Source organism: Metopolophium dirhodum, chromosome 9 (genome assembly GCF_019925205.1).
Source record: "Metopolophium dirhodum isolate CAU chromosome 9, ASM1992520v1, whole genome shotgun sequence".
NCBI classification, from domain to species: domain Eukaryota; kingdom Metazoa; phylum Arthropoda; class Insecta; order Hemiptera; family Aphididae; genus Metopolophium; species Metopolophium dirhodum.
Genome location: NC_083568.1, coordinates 9,018,216 through 9,041,894, shown reverse-complemented (window position 1 = coordinate 9,041,894; position 23,679 = coordinate 9,018,216). Strand labels below are relative to the sequence as shown.

General features: G+C 32.0%; 1 protein-coding gene across 2 annotated transcripts in view; it reads right to left on the bottom strand.

The window, feature by feature from the left end:
• LOC132951701 (leucine-rich repeats and immunoglobulin-like domains protein 2) overlaps window positions 1-23,679 on the bottom strand; it is a 141,500-nt gene that overhangs the window by 104,310 nt on the left and 13,511 nt on the right. Inside the window, exon 1 of one of the 2 annotated variants that reach the window (XM_061023584.1) lies at window positions 240-343. The exons of the other annotated variant lie outside the window; for it this stretch is intronic. The gene's annotated coding sequence lies outside the window, so the exon portion shown is untranslated. Of the gene's footprint in view, window positions 1-239; window positions 344-23,679 lie in introns of those variants that run through there. 2 annotated transcript variants of the gene reach the window in all.

Below are 23,679 nucleotides of genomic sequence, written 5' to 3'. Positions count from 1 at the left end.
GTTAAATTTAAAAATCATTCTGTTTTTTCGTAAAAGTGACTTTATACCTACTTAAAAATTTATCACGACAAGAAATATATAATTTTTATTCCAAACATATTATTGCAACGTTTTTCCACAATGACTTATACAATTATGTAAAAAAAAACATTTCCCGTTAATACTTTTTTGTAAAACGAGCAGTACCTATTTACCACTAAAAGAATCACCCTATATATAAGTACCTACCCTATACATACCTCGTGTGAGCAGTGACTACATGATCATTATAATATACAGTATACGGTTGAAATTGAAAAGACGATATCGCTCCAACAAAAGAAACATATAATATATTTTATGGATTCTGATTTGAATAATATATACTATAATATTATAACGTTTAAAAATACTGACTGTTGCGCACATTTCGTTTAATCCGAATAAAATTAAAAAATAAAAAAAACATACAGGAACACCCATATAAATATTGTAAACACCATCATTACGTATTTTTTTTTTTAGGCGATGGTAGTCTGAATAGAAACCGTAAAGTTCTACGCGTTGTTTTGAATGCACCGGGAAACATAAATTATAATATTATGAAGTTATCGCACATAAAGCCTATATTATTATTAGGTCGAATATAATAATAATATGTTTTATTGATGTATTTTTAAGCCATCGTAACGAATATTGCAGGGAAAAAACAAATGTTATTTTATAGGTAATTTATATTACGTTTATCACAATATGATAATAATAATAATAACAACCGTATATTACAGTATATGATGATTAAAACCGTATTCGATAAATAAATAAATTTGTTGATTACCATATCGTTCGATAGTACGCATTTGCCACAGAAGTCTAATTTCTTCGTCAACTACCCCCGCCACCGCATTTGTAGCGTTCAGCTGTCATTGGTTAAATATTGGTATATAATATGTAGATTATAATATTTTATTAATTATTAGTTCCATCACCATAGCTTACGTCAACGGAACGCGGTGGCCACGTATTAGTTTTGACAAGTATACAATATATATATTATTATATTTCATGATTTATTACAGTTTTTTTTGCGCATCGGAAAAAAAAAAATAAAAACGTTTGTAAAAAACCGATACCTAACCTACCGTGGTTAGTGAATTGTGTTATTATAATATGAGTGGTTATTATACCACCGGATTACGTACCACACTACCACGTACCGTATAAATAATTTAGTCTGACAACGATTTTGTATTAAAATGTTCTTAATAATATGTCTATTTTAATAATATGATTACAACAATAGGCACGTTGTTGTTTTGTCAATTTTTTGTATAAATATTTTACTAATCGCCGTAAATAAAAACCATTATATACGTCCTACATTAGACGATTAAACGAATAATTAATTAATTCGTTTTAACTATGTACACTGTACAGTGCCTAATTTATAGTTATGTATAAAATATAATATGATTAATACTAGTGCCGTTTTCCAAATCGACTGGAAAATGATGAGTTTTTCCATTACGGATATTTTAAATACTTAAACAAAAGAGTTATCCAAACGTTATTCGTAATTCGTATTTAAAAATTCTAATAGTTTAAGCAAGTATTATAAATTAATAATAATAATTTAAATCACTGCCAGACCAAAGGCCACACAGCTGCCGAGGTATTATTTCTCTGATAATATATTAATATCAATAATAAAAAAGGAGTTTGAATAAAATATATTATGTGCTTTCAACTCGACTACCAGCTATAGTTAATGCCGTCCCCCATTTTCCGTTTAATATACACGGTCTGACCTGACGGTTCGATTAATCGATGGTAGAATAATATATATTAATAACAATTTATTATCGCACTTATACCGCCATTCCTATAACCAACGTCGATCGCACCGTCGAAACATTATTATTTTTTGTACAAGACCTAAATAATTATGGTATGGATCCGCCGTAATCAAAAACCACGAAACTTCGCTGTTTTCGAACAGTCGTGAATAGTAGTAATGACGAAAGCAGAAGACGGATACATTTCGAATGTTATATACTTACTACGGCTCGCGATTCTCGGGGGTTCGTCACAAAGTCTATTATTATATTGATCGGGGGCGGCGACGGCCTTTGGCGAAGATAAAAAATAAAATAAAAAAGAGACGTACGAGATGTATAGATATATTATATGGGCCGGAGAAATAAAATGCAGAACAAATGGAGAAAAAACGTCACCCGCACGAAAACAGCTCCCCAAAACGTAAATAATGAATGTCCGGGGAAATGACGACGTACCGCATATGAAGTTGTGGTCTAATCAAATATATATATATATATATGTATGTATTTAAGGGAAACGATCCGATGGAATTGCCGAAAACACGAGAGCTGTGCTGTACAAAAAAATATATATATTGTAATAAAGTTGAAAATTTGCTCGCCCGGCACAGACGATAAGGCGATGGTGGATTTAAAAAATCGTGTTATGAAATATACTTTCGGAAATGCGAACTGTCGCTGTGTTGTGTTATAGTAATAATAATATGCCAAAAGCAGCATCTGTGCAGAGCTAGCGATGTTATTTTATATTTTGTTTTTTTTTACTGCGTTATCGCAATTTAATAAATAAATCGAATTTATATCGCACTTGTATTCATTTCGTCGAGTTGTATAATATTATCACCTTAATCTTGAATTTCGACGCCCGGCTGGTATATTTTACTGTCGCGGGTGAAAAGAGACACTATACACGAGTTTTAGGTATATGATAGTGTGCAGGTTCGTATGAAAATAAAATTAATGACCTACCTACATCAAAACCGTCGCATGTTGTCGGAAAATCCTATTAAAAAAATGACTAAACCTAAAGAACAACGAGCGTTTAAAATTTTAAATTCGTTTGGATTACCTACCTCGTACAACCACAGAGATTTGGAGACGCACAATGATTATATTTTGAAACCACTCGAAATGATTTGGAGAATCGTCAATGTCACTGTAGGCACTAAATTAGAGCAATAAAAACAGACTGCGCGAGTATATAATATTATAATACGTTGACGACGAAAACGATATTCGTCGACCGCCATGAAAAAGTTCTTATATAAGATCTCATCAAACTTTGTCCTGACCGCCACGGAGTTTTTCATATGTTTACATAAACACAGTTTTGTCAATTTAAAGAAATATTGATTCAAAAAAGATATTTGCAAGCTTGATACACCTACTGAAAGTGGTAACACTGTAACGTAATATTTTAAAACCAACGAGAAAATACTGATTATTGAGGCCTAGAACGAGATATCACTGGAGTCGTTTTCAGTGGGATTTCAGATGAGACCTCAAAATTTAAGTTTAGTGCAGTAGAAACTCGAATAAGCGTCACGCTCTGTTATTCGTTATCGTCCTAAAAAACGGCATATGAAACGCAAGTGTTACTTCTCCGTAGATTGTGGAACTTTGCCGCTCAAAAATCTTAAGTCTTGAAGAAACAAAAGAGGACGACCAATTATTTTGTAAAGTAGGTATGTAATATGTGTAGGTCCGTCACTGTCGGTTAATCGACGGTTTCTACTGTAATTTATTTTAAGATTTAGAATTTGATCTCGTAGCAAATTTAAGTAACATAATGAAAAACCACTTGACGGTCAACTTGTATATTTATAACAGTACATTTGTTTCGAGCGTGAAATATTATCGTTTTATTTTTGCCACGAATAAAATGTTGTACGCGGTTCGTACTTAAAACACAGTCGTTTCCAAAACACTGCTGTCGTGTTTGACAGACATGAAATGTTTTCCGGTGCATTTCACGACAGCAAAAGTAAAACGAATTATGTCCTAGGTTAAATTAAGCGGTTTTGGAGAGAGGATTATAAGGATACCGTTTAGTTTGTGCAACCCTTTTGATGGCGGACAATTTGTACATTGGAAATTGTTAGGCATTTGTTGTCTATTGTTGTATAATACGGTTTAACCAAAGCATAATGATCCGAGTCCCCCGTCAAATTGCTAATTGCGAATTCCTGTTAAACATACACTATACAGGTTAATCCAATAAGTTGCTCTAAACTTCAAAACTTTATGGAATTGATCTGAGAACTCGACCGAAGACGTTAAACTACGGTACACAACATAATAATAATGCACAGTGTATAATATTCTAATAATAATTGAGTTCTTGTAGGTACAATACGTACATTTCGTTAATGGCGCCGTTAAATTTTTGACGACTATAAATAAGTGTATTTCGTATAATATTTATTTAGTTTATTATATATGCAAACAAAAACAACAACACTGATTACATATTTTGATTAATTTTTTTAATATTTGTTTGCTCAAATACTTTAAGCAATGCTTGTGATGGAGGTGAGGAGTAGGTACTTGAGAGAAAAAATACAAATTAGGTGAATTCCAGACTCATGTAAAATAGAAAAAAAAGAAACACTGTAAATAATAATGTATGAGATAGAATTTACGGTTTACAAAATTCTGTAGACTCTTAAAAATAAGTTTAGGTACTCTACATTAGTATATTATATTAATAATGCTTTTAAATATGTATTATGTAAATATAATTTAGAATTTTAATACAACGAAATAGTTTTTGGCTATATATATACCTGCGATTTATGTTGTGTACACTAAATTTATACATCAAATTATATATTGTTCATTTTTTTTTTAGTTTTTTTTTCACTGAAGGAGGTTGTTTGTTTATCCGCTTAAACAAACGAAAATAAATTGTGTTTAAATAAATTAAACATTCAAATTTTGAATCGTGCTGTACAAAAAACAAAGCGTCTAATTTACATTTTTCTAATATTCATGGTTTAATTAAATTTATTTATTTTTTTAATCTATGATCATATTTGTTGTTAAAATATTTATTAAAAAGAAATACTACACAATATTTAGAACAATATTTTGCGTCCACGATTCCTGCGCAACACGATAATATTTTTCGATATTTCTCACTAATTTCTCCATAAACTCTGTGGAATTATCTGAACGCACATGCGTATTTATAAATTTATATAAAAATATTATGGCTTTTGAGACAATTAAAAAGAAGTTACTGCGGTAGTGAACTGTTTTAATTCGCAATCTCAGATCTAAGGAACGTTCGTGTCTCGAGCATATAAATAAAAATTTAGCAAAAACGCAATCAATGTATTAAAACAAATTTACGACCGAGCTGGCGATAACCACGAAGACGTAATGTGTACCTAGTTACCTATAATATCATTGTTGTGCGTTAAGTCTGAGTAATGTACGGCGAATTGACTCTCGACCGGTGTGTATAGAAGACAAAACTATATAGAAAAGTATCAGTATTGTATCTCTGAATCTCTATAATATAGTCATCTCTACGGGTTTGTGAAATTAAAATCTATAAATTTCTTCTTTGGAATAATGTTGACAGTAATAATGCACCCCCCCCCCTCCCTCAAATCACGGGACAATTTAAAAAAATTTAAAGGAATATGGTTATGTGTTTAATTGATTGTTAATAAAATAATAATTATTATTATAGATTTTTTTTTAACCTCTAGGTACCCAAGGAAATAGATATTATTATAGATAATGGAAATAGGTATATTATTATATTGTTACTAGAACTGTACATTTGTAGGAAAATTCATTGTTTTCACAAAATTAGAATTCTGTATTAATGAATTAAATTTTGAAACTTATAATTTACTATTTTTGGCATTTTTGATTATTAATTGTTTGGGGTTGTTTTCTCATTTTTTTTTTATTACTTTATTCGATAATATTTCTTATTGATTTCCGTTAACTAAAACCTTTTAGTCAATTCAAACAAGAAGCGCCCTTAGGGGTTGCTTACAAAAAATTGCGGTCATCTCCCCCTAAATTTAAAATAATTTTTTTTTTATTTATTAAAAATGAAATGTTTCAGCATATTGTATGCTATTACAAGTCTTAATATAATTACAAATTATAATGTGATTTGTGATAAAGTGATATAATTATATAATGTACATGTTACAATATTAATAGTAATTATATGTAGTGTTTTAATGGTTAAAATTTTAAGTTTCAATCTTCGTTGACGTCTGATAGGAGTAGATCTAGTGGTAATCAAGGTTTTAATCACCAGGTTTTGGTTTTGGTTCCCAAGTTCTAGAAACGTGTACATTCGATGTTTTGAGGTTGGTGTGGACATTTTTAATTTGGATTTTTATCCAGTCTTGTAGGACAGGAACTACTGTGTCGTCATGAATATTTGCCTATCCCTCACGTACCATGGGGTTTTTAGAATTATTCCCAGACATTTTTTTTGTTAATTTCTGTTGTAGAGGCTGATGCTCATATTGGGCAGGCATAGTGGTCGAATTATTGAGGTGTTCTATGAGACGGAAGATTTCATTTGGAGGGTTGATTTAGAGTTAACCAAGTGAAAACTAAATTCGCGCCTATGCTGTAGGGTGCGCTGCGATTATCTGCAACGAATATTATGATATTCATTTGACAAAATATTGTGTAGGTATACCTACGAATAAAACATGAAATCGACGCATTTTTTTTCGCAAAGCCCACTACCGGATCAGTGTATAGGTTAGGTTAAGTACATCAAAGTTTTTTGAGCGGAGCTTGTCTTTTGCAAAAGAATAAAAACAAAACAAAAAAAATACGAGAGAGAGAGATTATTAATTTAGTTCAGCGCGTATATTGTGTGTTTAATATTTTTTCCTACACCTTAATATATTTTATAACCTGCAGCAGAGCATGTTGGCCCCGCGAAGTCTTTCCTCACACACCGGTGGAGGAGGGGCATTCGGCAACCGCTCGGAATTCATAATTTTCAAAACTCTCTGGTATTATATATTATAACCACTCCGAACGAGTGGCATAATTCACGTTATTTTCTCGGCGCGTTCATTTATATAATATTATATTGCGCATAGCCGCCGGTGAGCTTTGCACCCAAGCCGTCGTATCAGTACGATATTTAGTATTCACGTCCGGTTTACGAGTCGTAGTCGGATTTCAATATAATATACGCATATTATTACTATTATATAAGACATCCGATGATTATATTTCCCTCATATACTTTTCACGTAGTGATATACCGGCCAACGTCGTACAAAATATTATAATATACGCTCGCGCGCGCGCGAGCGCGTGTGTATGTGGTCGGGTGGGTGGGTACAATAATATCTGCGATACTGGTGGTGGTCGTAGGGGTATATACATATACGAAACGAATGGTTTTAATATCCGCAAGAACAGTGTTCATTGTTATGGAAATCGTGTGTCTCTCACGATTCTCATCCCATCGCATATACATTATATATATATATATATATGTGGGTAATATGTATATGCCTACGCAGTGTGCATTATAATAATAATATTATTATTATTGATATCGTAGCAGCAGCATCAGTCGAGTATTGGATTCGGGATTTGTCACGCGTGTGTGGTTTCGCATACGTATTATAGGTCACGACGATATTATGGATAATAATAATAATAGCAATATAGTAATATTATGTGAATTCCGACATTATTCTGCTGTCGGAAACAGATTTTTATAAAAAATAGTAATAATAAAAAAAATATCAGTAACAATACGACCCCACAATATCGTATACTCGTATATATATATAAGAGGAGATGAGATGTATTGTAAATCTCGTAAAACCGCGTACCTACATATTATTATTGTGTGTTGTATAGGTTTTGCAGATTTTGCTCTTCGAACACTATGCGCAACTTTTGGTATGATAATAATGTTAATATTGTTATAACAATAGTACACGAGAAGTCGGATATAGCAGTAGATATTACATTAATAATATGTACCATTTCGTGTATTTATATTATATTGTATGATGCCCACCGGTCATCGTCCTCGGTACTTTGTTCTGTATTACGGGTTTTTTTTATTCTTCCACTTGATTTGTTTTTAAATAGTACTGTTGCTCATAGTAAGTCAAATATTACAGATATGGCTTGTTAAGAAAAACTAATTTACTTGGTAAGATAACTGTATAAACACCGACGAAAAATCTAATACCATAATGCAATATTTATTTATTTTAGCATACATTACGGGCATCATGCCCAATTTACAATTAATACAACTATGATTACTATAGTATGATATACAATGGATATGATTGTTAAAAATACTTGGTAGTCTTAAGATCTTGAAAAGGAGGGGTCAGAATTGGCAAGAAACATACAGCGCCGAAGTGGTTCATTTAAACCATAATTAGTGGATGAGGTTAGCAAATTAAAAGTGGTATGTTGACGAGTGAAAGAGGAGGGACATTTATAGAAATAAGCGAAAGTAGGTGAGGTGAGTCAGTTTGTCCATTTAATAATTTATAAATTAATTTAAGGTTAGCAGCACGATCTGCCAGTGAATCTAGTTTGAAATGCTCGAGTACTGGTAAATATAGTTATGAGGGGGACATGTAATTCTAAGTACATGACTGGCATATTTAAAAAATTTATTTTGTACACGCTCAAGCATTATTGCGTTTTCGGCAGTTTTAAGATCCCAAATGACAGAGCCGTACTCGAGAATAGGTCTAACAAGCGAACAGTACAGTGCCTTAAGGGGGGACGCTAACTTAAACTCCGGTGTTATCTGTTTAATAAAACCTTAATAAATTAAGTGACTTACAACAGGTACGCTCAATATTATAAAGATTTGGGCTAAGCGTAGGACAGAGAACAAAATATTCTACGTCCATTAGAACAAGTCCACCACCACTCAAAGATTTTATAGTTTTGAGAAAAAGCGATTTGAAGTTTGAATCTAAGATATCTCAAAGAGTTCTCTACGTCGTGAGCGTTAAGCACTTGAAAACATACCTACGTCTTTACGATTTGACTTTTTCAAATATTACGAAATACTCCCAAAAAGTTAGACTCGTGGCCTTTTACAATTATTTTTTAGTAAATTCAACACTGCCATATTTTGAGACGTGGCTGTATTTTGGAGGCGCTTTTGTACGATACGATTTATTTTTTTCTCATCTCGTTTTGGCGCTTATGTCTTCCGCCGGGGTAGGTACAAAGCGCGTTATCCGTGCAGGCTTTGGACTTTGAAAATAGCCTTAAAACTGTTTGTGTTTTCGTTTTTAAAAACGATTTTCAACGAAATGTCATATTATTATCGAAAAAAAAAACAACGCTGAAACGCGTCTTGTAATGCGATTACTGAAAGAGGAAAATCGTTTGCAAACGGGCATTTAAAACCGATAATACGACTCATCCAATAACGGTGGTAAGGAGTGGCAGGTTAGCCCGTTTCGTTATTATTTACAATATCAATACTACTCTGACAGGCGACAGCTGAGCTCAGTTTATTATTTAAACTTTCAGATTTTTGGTCACGATTAGATTGATTTGAAAGACACACTATTAATTTGATTTTAAAATGTCTTATCTACGCGTTACAGTTTGGCGAAATTATAATCAACACTGTTTACTACAACGACTACAAAAAATGATCATACTCGCTCTCTCTCACACACACACACACACACACACATACACACACATATATACTTATTACGACATTTTATTTTTTTATTTTTTTTTTAAACACTTTTTCAGCCCTCTCCCCGCGCACCTTTATTACAGTATTCGAATGAAAAATACAATAATATTAATTTATTCATGTCTTAATGCTATTAAATTGGATACAACTTTCTGATATTGTGAATTTTGTTTGCGATTTTATTGTACTTTCAGATTTGACACACAAATACATTGTCTTAGATGGATTACACGTATTATTTTAGTTTATAATGTATTATACTATTATATATTAAAGTTATTATAACTTTAGATATTTTATTTGATGCAAACAATATGAACTTGAAAATATTGAAAAATGTAGGTATGTCTTTATTGAATTATAACAATTGTATTTTTCAATGATCATTTGTATAAATATTGAATAAATATGATTTAATATTCAATCAAATATGTAAATATTTAATTAATTTCTGAGTAAGTTATTTATTATAATATTTTTTTTTAACAGAGTTAAAAAATATAAGGTTCATTTGAAATTCAATTAATAATTGAATGAAATATTTGATATATAAATAATTGTCAAGTTCACATTTATGAAAATTGAAATATACATGACTACAATAAATGTATAATTTAATATATAAAACTTAATATTTGTACACCCTTTGAATGTACGTGTATTATTGATTTTATAATTTTTAATGAAATGATCACGAAGAATTATAGTTAACATTACGTTTGCATTGGGATTATTAATTATATTATTTTATAACCATTTTTGTCTCCTCTTATGATTGAAGTTGAGTTAAGGAGCAACAGCGATGAATTATTATTATTAATTCGATTTTTTACAACTGTATTTTATTTAAGCGGCTGATATTGTTATAAAAGTTTAAAATAATTTTTTGTTCACCCAAATCGTACACATTTATTAGGTAATAACAGTTATGGACAGAGTATTTTAAGAAAGTATCCAATATAATATATTGTGTTCAAACGGACCGTACAATCCCTCACAAGCTAATTACCTCAGTTGCCGAAGTCTTGTGTATAAATTAATGTAAATTATTGTATTTTAAATTATAATATAAGTATTTTAAAATTAACCAACTACGATAAGCTTGTATTATATAATAATATGTTAAATCTATCGTTATTTTCTTGTTCAACGACGTGTAAACAATTATATTAAATTTTCTCGCATAGTATCCACGAATAACACACATTTCAGGTAGAGTTCAATATTAAACCGGAATCAACACATCTTATTTTCACAGAAAACATGCTATGAGAATTAGAAGGTACTCAAAACACAAAAGTTAATGCTTTGTTTTTACGTCTTAAAATGTGTATAGTGCTTTTGTTTTTATTATTTTCAGAACGAAAAGATAACGATTAATGAGTTCACGCGAATTGTGCCGAAACTTTTTCACACTTGAGCATACAATTTTTTGTTCTCTTTGCGTTCGATTCGCAATCCTTAAAACACTTATTGTCCTCCTCCATAATACATCTCCTACTAAGTTCTGCATAATGATTTCATATGAAAACTATTAATGAAGAAGCGCTCTTCGTCTCGCTTTCATAAGCGACTTCGTCCTAAACCACTTATGCGAAGGAGTTTTCCGGGAAATCCTCGGCGCATGCAGGTTAAAAAGGAAGCGGTGTTGTGACCTGTTACTAAGTATATAATAGTAATAATAATTTGCAATCCCCTATAAGAAAATATAAATGTAAAACAATGAAAAAATAGCATAATTAAGCGGAGTGTCTCTAATTTCCGACTCCTTTCACGTTTATAATATAATGCCTATGGTCTTTGTCTTGAGCTTATTGTGCATTTTTTGTATTCGGATTACTTATTTCAAATGAAAATGAAAAACAATAATTATTTCATCTACTCAATATCGCCCATTTTCCTGAACTGGTGTATATAAGTAGGATCATTATATCCGACTTCTGTGAACCTGAAAACCTTATATACCATCACGAGCTACATACACTCACACATTCTCTCGTGTCGTTGAAAAATACCTTGCGATTCGGTAAGAGGACAGAAATAAATTTGTTTCAATCTGCAGGACGCAGATCGCACATCGTTAAGCGCATTGTTGATTCAAGCCAACAGCCATATGCGAACACTGGCAGTTTGTTCGCATGCGATTCGGGAAAGCGGTAACATTTGCCATTTGAATTGCCGGATGAATACTAAAACGCGGTATCCGACCTATATATCAAGATAATAAAAATGCAAGTCACCCTCATATCATATAGTTTATATGTCGTTGGACGGATGTAATATTTTCAAATCATAATCTAATACAATATTAATATCGTGTGCAAAACGTAAATTATAGATGAGGGCACCTCAAAATATCATATGCGCGAGTTTTAAACTCGAGTGGTGTACCTACAACAGTTTACAGTTGTATAATATCTGAAGGTGTGGAATAAGAAATATTTCAAAGTCGCGAAGATCGCATACACCCATACTTACCTAACTACTCGGTTTTCATTCGCACGTCCTACCAATAAAATAATATAATAATATTATTATTGTATTGCGCCACTTTGATAAAATCATCGTATAAAAGTGAAAGGTTACAACAATACGAATATAGCTTTTTTTTTTTGTTAAGGCTACGGCGGTTGGTCTACCCTATTTTTTTGTAAAAATATCTTCGGCAAGTGTGCAGATACCTATATTATGTATTATAGATATAACTTCTTTTTGTTTTTTTTTTATACTTTTCTCAGAGGAAATTAGATTTTTCACTATGAACGTGCCAATCCTATTGACTAATATTGACAGATAGTCGAATAAGTGAGAAAATATCGTATTACCATCGACAGCTGAAAACAAAAAAAAATATTATAGACTTTTGATATCCAAATATACCTCGGCCGCTGCGTATACCTCATGTTTTAAAATAAAATTTATCTTCCACCGTCATCGGGAATATTGTTTTTCCATTCTTTTTTTTCGAAAGAACAATATAAATTTAAAAATAACGCTCTTGAATAATATATGTACATAATATCACTCGGTATCAGCTCCAAAAGAAAACCTACGTTTTTGTACAGGAAAAAAACAAACACGTCGGCTACAATATACGTCATTGGAACTTTAATCAAAACAAGTAACGATTATTGTTATTGCATTTTCGCATTATTGCTATAATATATTATTAAACTACCTACCCATCATCGTGTTGTCTGTCTATGAATTCAGATAATTTGATATGATAATTATATCGCATCTATATACATAATATTATTATATCTAACGTATACTTACTGTATTATAGCCATAGGTATATTATATATTAATTATTATCACGTAGGTATAATAATAATATACTCTTATTATTATAGCGGTAGAATAACCGCGAAGGCAATGATTAATGGTATCGTCCCTAATCATTTCCTGTTTTTAGTACCCATATCCGCGCTCGTATTATACCGCTATACTGGTACGTTTATTAATATATTACACCGCTGGTTATGTGGCGCACCACCTACCTTGGTTAATGTACGAGTCCATTATTATATATAGGTATAATATCTGTTACAGGTTACAGATCGAGTGAAATACGCAATAATTATTATCGAAAACCGATTACCGTAATATTATACGATTGCAGACTTCGGAAAAGTTACACGATAACAATAATGATGGTAACATATATGCTACCATAAATGGTATATGTAATGATTTCACCGTGATTAATGGTTAGTATTATATATTGTACATGCATATAGTTCCATAATAAATAATGTGAGCGTTGGTTATGAACTTTGGGTCTTTAGGGTGGCCAACTTTCAAACTTTGTAATGTAGGAAAATTTTTGTCGTATCCATTTTAGGAACTTTTCTGTTTTGCTGGACACCCGTTTTGTTTGTTTTAACGTAAGTAGTTAAGTATACGCTGAAAACGACGGTAAAGTCAGAATTTGGCGGTCGAACTTGGTTTTAAAGTTATAGCTAATTGAAATTCATAGTATTTTCATATACACCCGGCGGCGTGCGGGTCACTCGCTCGCTCGGCTAATGAAAATCGAAAATATCTCTCGACTTGTTATGTAAAACCACCTCGGATGGGTCTTGGAGTTCAAATAGCTATAACTTCAAAACTAAGTCCGACTACCAAATTCTGACTTCCCCATCGTTTTTAACATGCTGAATACCTAAGTTATAACAAAAATAAAAAATTGTGTCTGGTAAAACAGAATTATATCCGGCAAAATTAAAAATATATTACGATGATAGTAAAATAATGATAAAACAACGATAACATTTTGTTGATAACCATAGTTTTGTCTTCTATTCACATACATTTCTATCCACGATGTAGACAATACAATATAATATATTAATATATAGTACCATAGAACAATATTAAAGTGAAACTCGATCAGCTGATTGGGTTCTTGGTTACCTATGGTCTGAAGTCTGAACCTATGAAAAACATGAAAACGGTTCCACGCACCAACCTGATGTTAGACCCATGGTTACCAATATTATGAAAACGGTTCCAAGACTATGGCGGGATACGCTACGCAGGGTCGGCTTGTTTACCATTCCCTATAGTGAATTAAAAATTGATAAAATAAAAAAAATGATCATAATGAACTAAATAGGTAATTTTGTGAAATGTAGGATTGTCGTGCAAAAAGCTTAAATAATTATTGGACGTAGTTTGACAAATCAAATCAAATAATATTATGTAGGATGGCATCACCTAATGCTGGACGGTTGGTAACCCTACCTTTGACCGTATCATAGTAATATTGTGATTAGGTAAACACATTTCAATTACACTTTTGAGATTGGTTTTCGGGAAACCCTACCGCGATTGCCGATGACTATCATCCGGGTATAATGACGATCACGATCGTAGACTGCAAGATCTCGGGTGGGTCTTCTAAGACCCCAAGGGTCACGGAGTGCACTTTTTTAACACGACTACCGTCCACGGTCCACTAGGTCTGTAAGCTGATCAGTCGTTGCCGGTCAAGTCCACGAGCCTTTGAACTGTGTCCGAAATTGTAATTAACTCGAGTATAGGTATGTGTGTGCATTTTTGAATAATTAATACCATAATATTATTATAGTACGTCATTTGCAGCTAATTGTATTTTTAGTTTTGATAAAAATTCAACGGAGCTATATGCCCACAATCGTCATTATGCGTTCCATACGCACCGCGTGTAATGAATTATTTATTATCAGAGGTAAAATTTGTCGGCCGCAACGATAAAAAATAAATATATATAACATAATTGGAATGGAATTTCATTCGGAAAACGGGCGCACTGTACGGGTTATTTCCTTTTCGATGAAACGTATTGGTATTACACGGTTATTGTTACGTAGACTGTACATTATATTGTTATATATATAATACAATACGTTATATAGGTATATAACATAAATGTGCACAATGTATTGTGTTCTGAGAATATTTCGTTTTACAGCGAACGGCCACGTGCGACAATATAAACGAAATGGATCTGTCAGAGTGTAGCGCATTTCGACAGCCGCTTTTTCCAATTTATTTTTACTTTTAACTTGTCCGCCGAAGTGGATTTCCCGAAAGGCAGCGTGGGTGCATTGCGTTCACGTGACGATGATGGAAAACCGAATAAATTTTATAACTGCTGCCAACGTTGTATATTATATGACCGCAACTATGTACGTCACCTTTTGTTGAATCAAACGTTAGTGTGATATAGGTATGAGTTATATAAAAAGCGATTGATTAGGGAAAAAAATTAGAAGGAGGATAAAAAAGGATAAAAAAATGGGCGTAATGTCTCGTTGATATTAGTATAGTAAGATAGTATAATAATTAGAAGAGATAAGCATCAAGATTTTTTGTAAAAATAAGAGTGATGTCCTTCTAAGCACTGTACCTACATAATAATATTAAACAGAGTGTAACTAAAAGATCTGACGAAAAAAAAAATTTATACCAGTTAAAATTATGAAAATTATATGGATAATAAAATATAATATAATCATATAAATAATATTTTGAAAAAAGTTAATGCGTTTTTGGTTAATTTACTCCACATAAATATTGATGTTTTAAAAACTTGACTTGGATCAATGTTTTTACCATCAAAGTTGTTCTGATAATCAGATTTACGAATTGGCTATTTTTAAAATTCCCAAGAAAATTGAAAAACAATTTGAAACTTTTAGTTTCAGTTTCTAGAAATAGAAATGAAAAAAAATGTATACTATAAAATAATATTCCGTAAGAGTTTATAAATTATGTAAAACAATTTTTTTTTAAATACTTATTATACAACTAAAGTTACAAACATTATAGTCAGTTCTTCTTGTTACATCCTATATCCAGTAGTAGTACGGTATATATGTACCAGGTACCTGTCGCAATACTTAATCATCATCAAAATTAAAACTATTAGCTTGGTTGGTTAAAAAAACATTTATGTAATATGTAACAAAATTTAGCACATCAAGTCTTAGATGGTAAGTTTTAGCAGATTATAAAACAATAGATGAAGTTAAACAGCAACTAGATTTAGAATTAAAACAACTATTATTATATTATTATATAAGAGATAGGACGGATGGGGGTGGACAAAAGACGGTTCTTCAGCAGTGATCACTTGATAAGGTCACTGTAGAACAAAACAGTAATAAAGTGTTATGTTTGAATTGTGTGTGTTAATAGGTAGTAAGTTAGAAATGATTGACGTTAGAAGGTGGCACCTAACGTGTGGCTCCAACCCACGATCCCGACAGTCTCGTGCTTGTATCCCCGTTAGTAGTATTGCTAATTTTTGTTTTCGGTATATAACTGATCATTTTTTTCAAAATCTAACATTTTATTATATCCCGCACAATGCCGCCGGATTTATGACGGTATAATTTATTCTCTTGTATTATTATTAATTTCGATATTAAGACGTCCCTATCCCGCATATAGACTTCATTTTGATTGAAAAACGAATAAAAAAACATTGACTAACGTGTATTGAGGCCACCCGTTGAGTGGATTACGGAAATCAGGTTCTAAAGAGAAAAAAAACAAAACGGGGAACCATGTAGTCATATATTGACAAACCAGAAGGGACGACGGGTGCGCAGGGTATAGGGTAAATGTCGTTATATATTGTTTTGTGAAATTGCACTCGGCCTATGAATGTCCACTGCAAATACGAGAGCCAACACCGTTATGTCCACAAGCATATACGCGTACAAAGCAGACGACACGTAAAAGGGTGCTGTGGGGGAGGGGGGGAGGTGTCCGATATATAATAATAAATAGTACGCGTTCGCGGTTGTATAATGGAATTGTAGCAACTCGGCAGCCATACCACCCGCAATAATCATATTTCGTAATTACGCATTTGTTTTGTAAATGAGCTTGTAACGTGCAATATTCGACCACCCATGGTCGGGTCGACCCGACAAGCATATTATTATTTTGTATCTTTTTTGACGAGTGCGGTGTGCGTGTTCTGCGGACGCGGGAAAAAGGGAGTGACCGGAAAAGGCGACGGATCGTTTTCTATAGAAACATTCCGCGATCTGCTGCATGCACGTGTGTAGGGTTATTTTGGGACGGTTTTTTTTAGATAAAGGTGCGAAAATTCGTAGAAAATGGTGGCGTTTAAGGTCGGACGCTGAAGATTTGTGGACCGAGAGTGCGTCGTGCCTAATATTGTCATCGAATCTCCAGATAGAGAAAGAGAGAAAAAGAGAGAGAGAGAGAGAGAGATAGAGAAAGAGTGGGAAGAAGGAGATGATTTGAATCCGCAACCGGGTTCGATTGATTTATGCGTGTGAAAAAAGACCGGATGTCCGTCGGCGTTACATCCGCCGTTGTAGTTTTCTCGACTTGTCGCCAATAAAAGGGCCCGGGTGGGGTTTGGTGACGTCTCTGTTATGGTGTTAGACGATTGGTCGAAATGTCTGTGAAATAATATGTACTTATCGTATTCGACACGGTTGACTGTAACCCGGGTAGGTGTTTTTCGTAAAATTTTGGTTTTGATAAGAAAATATTAAAATTGACTATAGTATGTATAGCGGAGTTAACAAAAACCATATTAATAAAAATAATATAAATGAAACATAGTTTTATAAGTATGAAAACACCAGCATTTATTACGGTACATTATGAAAGTTATTGGAACAAAAGAGTAGAACACTTTTTTTAAGAGTTTAATTCAAAATCTATAGAATTAAAACAATAACTTTCTCATACACGTATACATTAACCTAACAATTCCTTTTTACATCTCGGGAATTCACGAGATTCGTGGATCTGTCTTAAAATTGTTGAATATATATTGGAACACGTATTACAAGAATGAAATATTTCATTTAAATTTTTTTGACTTATTCGACAATATTTGCTTTGCCACCACCGTTTTACCACCGTAACGCGCACAAAATACGGTGATAAGTGTTTAACACGCCAAAAACCTTCGGTACCGGTGGTAAAACGTCAACACTTGAATAGTCAAGTGGCAAAACGAACACGGGTAGAGGAGAAAAAACTGTCACTTTTGTTATTGTAATCAAATTACTATACAATAATATGCGCGGTTGAGACAGGAAATAATATTTAAGATGTCGACCTACTTTACGAATTCGTCGTCGTCATCGTCGTCAGCAGCTCGTTGTGTGGTAAAATATGTAAAATATTAGAGAGAGAGAGAACAGAAATCTATTCAACGGTATTATTATATTATCTCGTACAAAACATATTAACTCATAAACAATAATATAATAGTTTAGCCGGGTCGGTGAGTAGAATTAGATCGGTGGTGCAATAATAATTTAGCTGATTAACTGATGGAATTTTGATTCGTATATTATAATATTATAATAACAAATAACAAATTAGGTACAATAATATCTGTAATATAATTGGATAAGCACCGTAAATTAGTAATTTGTTGTTGTCGTGTATAATAATATGATAATATAGGTAATGTGCCTTTATAATATATTATTATATCGTTCAATTTATTTCGATAACGGTGGTTTTATAGCGCATATTGTTCTACTGTGATAATTAAAATAATATTTCATAGGTATTCGAAAACATAATTAAAACGGTTTATTGTTCGATAAAAATGCGTATTTCGAATAAAAATAAAGAAATTAAAATTCCGCGTTTATGCGGTTTAAATAACCATAATAAAAATACTCTGAACATCACTATAACAGTACGACGATTAAAATCGTATCGATGACTATAATTAAACTTCAAAACTGTTATAGTAACTTTAATGTCTAAAGCTACAGTAAATTATAAATTATGAGTTTATACTATTCGTGCACGTCTATAACAACTGTAATGTTTGATATTACAAACGAAAACTCTATTTAAAATATTATAAAAACTTTAAAATTTAAAATGTTTAAAATCATTTAAATATTTTAAGCTTGAGATGCAAACAGGTGGAAAATCAAAATTAATGAATCTTAGTCTGTACAAGTAACATTTTTATTTTTTTATATTATACGGTATTTACAATATATTCTTGTTTAGAATAATCAGAAAATGCAAGGAGAGAAGTTACAAGTAAAATTATTGATAGAAGAAGCCAACAATTATAGTGACATTACCTATTTTGAGTTTATATTTTGATTTTTAATTTTGTTGTTGTTAATGATCATTTAGAAGATTGCGTCTCCATAATACAATTTTTATAAGAGGGAAAGGTAGTTTGTTATGAAATCTTTAACATTTTAAAAACTTAGAAATTTCGATTCACCCCCTAGCTGTTACGTTGGATAATCAAACAATTCCAACGACAAATTAAGTTAAATATTTTGATCTAAATTTATATTAACGCCTAACTCTGGAACCCACACATAAATCTTAAGCGTAAAACTGTTAACTCTAGACTTCACCTCTTAAGACCACTCTTGAAATCGAAACTTTCACTATCCAATAAACTTACCATAATATGCAAATTAATAATTTGGCCAGTTTGGACATATACGGGTTCTACAAAGCCATCCAATACCAAAACGCTTCAGGCGTTTCAATCCTTCCGCTTACGACTCGTAACGTCTTCGTTTGGTATACCACAAACAATAATCTTCACAAAGTCCTACACATTCCTACCCTTAATCAATTAACGAAATTATATTACTTTAAATTACATACTAACTTAAGCTCTCATAGTAACTCATTTATCAAACGACTATCCTCTTTCTCATTTCCCAGTAATGTACGTAGAAGACTCAAATGACAGCGGCCTAGAGAGTAGAGAGACCTACTAAAAAAAAAAAAATTAATATGTACTTATAATACCTAAAAAGTACCTGGACGGGTGGCACTGCTGAGTACCTATAAACGCAACATCATATTAATAACATAGTACAACGCCCAATTAAAAGGCTAAAATCCAGATGTCCTAAACAAGAAGGAGTCACAAACGATGGAGATTTACAGGATGAATGGAAAAGGACATGGTTAGGTTGTGAGGTACGGAATTCATCACTAGTTCAACGGTGAAAATACCAGGATTTGACTTACCATGTAACTTATGCACCACCCTTAATCACATAAGAACCGAGCATGGAAAATGCAATTACTTATTACAAAAGTCGGGAATGGTGGGATCCCCTCTAAGTAGGTGCGGGAAAGTACAAATTTTCAGAAACATATAGGTAGTCGAGGAATGCCCATTAACGAAGTCACAGGAGGTTTCGAGGAAATCCACACTGCCGGTGAGGATGTTATATGAAAAACTTGGGCTTGCGGCTGTTACCAGGGGATCGTTAGTTAAAACACTGAAATCACGAGTTACCAAATTATTACCAAAATTTTTACTGTTATTTTACTTTTACTTTAACTTTTGCTAAATATTTTTTAATTTGTACTAATAGGCCTACATCATTATTATTATTATTATTGTAGTGTTATATTATCATTATAATTTTTTTTTTGCCGGAGCCATATACCAATGTATATAATATTAATAACAATTTATCAAATTTACTCATCATTGTACTAATTATACTGTGTAGATTGTATTATAAATATTGTTATTGTTTTAAAGGCTAAAGGATGGTCGCAAAAAAATATTGGTCATACCGATTTCAACCATCTGACCAAGCATATACCGTTGGACTATGTTCTACATTTGAAAACCGATTTGAATATGTTATTATGACGTCTACTCAAGATGATCGATGGGCCGCTCTTTCGAAATGTTTCGTTCTATAACTCCCATGATTCGATGGCTTGTAAAATAATAATAATATTTTGATAATAATACGGATGACTCTGGCAACAATTCTTGCTGCGTTTGTTTTAATGCACTCGTTTCTATTCTCGAGGACCGTTGTTTTGTTTTTTTTTTTTCGTGTACCGATGTATAATATTATGTGTGTTGACTTTTCGGGATTGATAGCGTAAAAAATGTACGAATCGTTTGTTATTAATTTTGCGTGTTTTTTTTCCTCGTCGTGTGGACCGACCACGATGAGGGTTAATTCGTTGATATTAATTTCAAATATTATAATATAAAGGAAAATCAAAAGGAGAAAAAATGATAATATTAACATTGGATTTGCATAAAGTCATGAAATAATCCTTTTATCCGGGGTGTGACAATAAACGCGCAGTCTCTTATTTACATTATTTTCAGGCCTTTACGCTGGTATTAAAATCTGCATTAAAGTATAAATATTATATAATATACCCAGGGTGCGTAACGTCGACATCCTTTATATATAACACACGTAGGAGGGTACAAGGATGCGTCGCGAAAAGCCGACTTTCGAACGAAAAACTACCCCTAACGGAGCGTGTTTGTAGTATTATGTATATATTATATCTGTAATAATAATAATAATACTGTCGTAGTTATTAGTGGCGATTTCGTTTGATATTATATTATGCGCATAACAATATCGATCGATTCGAGAATAAACATTTATACAAAAAAGTAAAAAAAAATGGCGTAATGTCATTGGAAATAAAGTGAACAGTCGCTCTGCGATATAAACAATTATTATTATTATTTGTGTTACGAGTCCATTAAATTATACAAAAGCGAACAGAGGAAACGTTTGTCTTACGTTAAAAATATCACTTCGTATTATATTATATGTACTATATAGTGTATACATTGCTCGCGTTATTATTATACAATATTGTATATATATATAGGAGGGAGCTTAATCACAAAAGGAACAATGCCCGCGTTGTTCGGGAAGCCTGCGAGCCTAAATCATCTCTCGGGAATATTCTCGAGGGTGCTTTTACCGTGAATGCATTATAATATACATGTATAGAAAACTAAGAATAAAATAATATAAAAAAAGAAAAAAGAAAAGGAAAAAAAAGAAAGAACTATATTGGCCTAAAACTTTACCTCGCCTTCGTCGTCCCGCTGTGGCCATCTCCTGCCGGGGTAGCTTTTTAGTAGCTTCGTAAATATTTATCAAGAAACTTGCGGCGACGGGGCGAGTCGCAGTGCGAGTGGGGGGGGGGGGGGTAATATATTCGAACAATTTTTTTTCCTTTAAACTACCCTCGGCATTCCGGTTAAATTATATTTCGAGCGACCATCTATATATATATTGTTTATACACTGCAGCAGTGACGACGACGACGACCTCATCTCAGGCCACAGTTCTGATCGGCAAGACAGATATATTGGACCCAGAAGAGAGTTTAGGCAATTTTATTTATTCCTATGGTTCGTAAATTATACAAACTCGTCTCCACGGGATAATGATTAGCGGGGGCTGTAATGAGACAATATAGGACTACCCGACTACCCATCCGTCGCCCTCGTACCGAACCAAAAAATCTAAAAGGTTGCACATTAACGGATTTAATTATTTATAGTAGTAAAAATGTCATATACGTCACGTAAATTTAATCCTAATGACCCTTTAATATGCAACGTCTGAGCTTTACGACTACGCGTGGCTTTCATTTATAATATATAATATTCAATCTGTGATAAATCAACACTCGAGATCTTGTTTTCTTCCGTGTTTACTTTTAAGGTATTAGTAAATTAAAAATGCGTATTTACTTTTTTCTATTCGATTCGAAAATTTCATTCACAAAATTTTGATTATTATTGATTAATAGTAACTATATACCTAATGATAAGTATTTCGCTAATTAAATGTTGACATTTAATTAGGTTAATTCGTCATAAGAACTCGGCATCCTCTTAATAAATGCAATTGAAATAAATACATATATGAGCAATTTAATCGATGAAAAACAAATTAGATTAATTAATTAAAATTATGTTCTTATATTGTATATAGTCTTTGCATTGAATAAATACTTTTTGAATTTCAATGTTTATTTGACTGTGCCGCCGTATCTGATTTATATAAACTCTTATAAACTTGATAGTTACTGTTATATGTTGACTGTATAAAAGTATAATAAAATAATATGTAAAGTTAAAAATTGTATGAAATATTATCGTATTTCATGTGCTTATGGTTAAAGCTAACGTTAAAATTTTAATTAGTCGTTTGCAAGATATTTATGATACCGTAAAATGTTGCAATATTGATTACATTTTTAAAATTTTTCAATAATTGGTTAATAAGTTAATTCATATTTGTAATTATTTAAATGGTAATGTTGATTTGCATTTTTCATAAGTAAAATAAATAAAACTTATAATATGATCAATGTTCTAATGTTTTACAATATTTAACAGATTTACGTGTACTTTAATATTTTAAATTAATGTAGTACATAAAGAAATATGTTGTTATTTATATTAATTGGTTTAACATGCAATACGTGCCTTACATTAATTAGTATGCATAGTTGGTTATCTGTATAACCGATTAAATTATTGATTTAAAAAGTTATTTATTACTGCAGCAATTACGCGTAATTAACTTTTAATATTTATTAATTTTAGAAGTCTTGTTATTGAAAAATTGCTATCCTTAGTTCTAGGACATCCGAGAAAAGCAAAAAACCATTACTTGTGTGTAATTGTTTTTAAAATTAATTTATATTATGATTCTTTTAGTACTTGGTAGCAATATTAATAACACTGTGTATATTCAAAGCTATAGAGTGCTTTATACTTCGAATAATGGAGTTTATTTAAGTATTTTTAAATTATGTGAATTGCAGAGTTTTTTTTTTCTAGACGAATATACACACTTA